The following is a 2,609-nucleotide window of genomic DNA, read 5'->3' on the forward strand; positions in this document are numbered from 1 at the left end:
TACAGGCTTCTTTGGATGATGATACAACGTGTGTAGCCATTTACTTGGCTCAGGCTCGGCGTGCTTAGATTCCCCGCCTTGGGATACTCAGTGACGGGTAAGGACGGAAGCTTCTGTCTACCAACCTAAGACAGGTTGTATTGGGACATGAGCCCTGCGACTGATGATGGGTAAGGAGATAGAAGACTTCTGCCACCTAAAACAGAGGTTCCTTGGCTGATGTGTGATGAGTTGATAGCATTCTTCATGCTATCAAAGAGAGATGGGGGAATTATGGCGAGCCATTATGGTGAGCCTTGACACAGGCCTAGCCATGATTGAACTTTGAGTCACCTCGCTGGCACGGACGTGCTCTCGCCCATAGCCATGGGCGAGTTCAGCTGGTAGCAGATGTAACCCATAATGGTTGTTGTTTCCCTCTGGAATGTGTGGGCGGTACTCTCGCTCCCGTGTAGCCCTCGCTCCCATGCAGCTGGAACGTATAAAAGGAAGAGGTTCTGTAATAAAGATAGCAAGGAACATGAGAAGAAAAGTGCCTCCTGTCTCTCTGTCCTCGTCCTTTCAGGTTTAGGACCTGCTGGCAGGATCCTGACGTCGCGGCTCGCGACAACTATCCACATGGCATGGACCTGCTCACAGCCTGTTCCTACGGGTGATGAAGAAAGACAACATCTAGGCTCCAATGTTTCACTGTAAAACCTTTACTCGCTATACAACCTAAAAAGTATATATTTCTGAAATTGCATCACTGCATCATGGAGAGAAGTATCCCTCATTATTCAGCATAGTGCAATTTTGTCTATGTTATGCACTGTTTTAATTTAAATAACACCTGCAGTGATCTAGAGCACTCAAAGTTGAGTCTTTAACTGTCCTTTGGTGTCTCTGAAATTTTCATACCATCACACAGATAATCACTAGACCACAGACTACAATTAATGTGGATAAGAAGAACTATTTTTAAAGAGAGGTCAAATATTTAGAGGGATATTTCTATTTGTTTTGTGAGATGTCTCAATTGTACAGAATGAAACTCAACTTACTTGATATCATTTTTAAATAAATCAATCTCAGTTTCACTGTGTTCATACTGTGAGTCTCAGGCTGTGCTTCTCACCTGTTCTAAGGGCAGGAGAGCAAAGACAGCCTCAAAGACCCACACTCAGTAATGGGTATTTCTTCAAAGTGGAATGTAGAAGCCAAAGCAAGCAGTATTAAGTATGCTTGAGAAAAAGAAGAGAAGAGCTCACAGCACTACTAAAATGTGAACTTAGAATTGGGAACACATGGCAACAGTTAAGTAGCTGATAGGTTAATGACTCAGGTGCTACATATATGTTTTAAAATGTGGCATTTCCAGTGATTGAATGCAAGCAGGAAATCCATTCTGGAACCATGAGGGCAGCACTGAGGCTTCTGAGGGGAAAAGAGCAGAAAGCCAGCCAGCAAAGGAGGAAGGGGCAGGGCGGACAGACGGGAAGACTGAAAAATGGGAGGAACTGATGAAAGTGAGGGAAGGGGGTGAAGATAGAAAATGGCAAAGGAGTGGGAAGAGCAGGATGCAGTCAGCGGGGTGTTGGCAGGAACAGGGCAGGGGAGCTCCCGCTCTGTGGGTCTGGAGAGGGGCTGGGGGATGCAGGAGATGCAGGGCCTGCATTGGGGTGCAGTGCAGAGGCCTGGCCACCTCTGTCCCGTGGAACCTTCTCCCTCCCTCCCCACAGCGCTCCTTCCTGCCCTTGCTGCAAAGTAAAGCTCACCTGTGTCCTCAGCGAGGACTTATCTGACCGAGGCCAGAAGCAGAAATGCACCTCTCCATGCCACAGATCCCCAAAGGAAGCAACCAAGCTCTGACATGCTGTGCTGGTCCCTCACTCAACACAGCAGCTCTCTAGTCCCACTTCTGGGACCCGGGACATGGGGTCCCATGGGCAGGGAGCCTGGCCAGGTGTCTTAGGTCTGCAGCTTAGCACAGACCCCACCTTGGCCCACCTTCATCTTGTAACGCATCTTGTTACAGTGGCCATGCACACCTGTGCTTGTAGCGGCACAGTGCCCACCAGCTACATCTTGGTGGGGGCCCAGATGTCCACTGACAGATTATAAGATAGAGAAAAAGTGGTGCTTACACCCAACGGGGTACTACTTTGCCACAAAGAAGAATAAACTTGAGCCATCTGTAGGAAAATGGATGCACCTTGAGAGAAATGCAGATGGAGTTTTGTGCAAATGGGAAGGGGACGAAGAGATGGAGGGTGTGGGAAGAGCAGGGGAGGTGACCAGAAGTGAGGTCTGGAGTGCAAGGACCACACCTATGTGGAAGGTGGTCGTTATGTGCTGCACACTGGGACTTGTGAAAACAACAAGTAAAACAAGGCCCCGAGGAAAGGATGGCAGGGCCACCGGCTTTGCGAAGCCTCTGTCTCTCCAGTCCCTCCTCAGAGTGGAATTCACTGGTGACCAGCTGAATGCCCAGATGCAGAGAGTGGCCTCTCCTAGGTTGGAGATGCCCAGGGGGGCTTCGTGCACAGGCCCCGTGTGGGTGGGCCCCTCATGGCCCCTCGTGGGATGTGGGACACTAGACAGATGTCTGGAGCAGCGCTGCAGAACTG

This window comes from Fukomys damarensis, unplaced genomic scaffold (assembly GCF_012274545.1).
Source record: "Fukomys damarensis isolate Sample0158 unplaced genomic scaffold, DMR_v1.0_HiC HiC_scaffold_73960, whole genome shotgun sequence".
Lineage (NCBI taxonomy): Eukaryota > Metazoa > Chordata > Mammalia > Rodentia > Bathyergidae > Fukomys > Fukomys damarensis.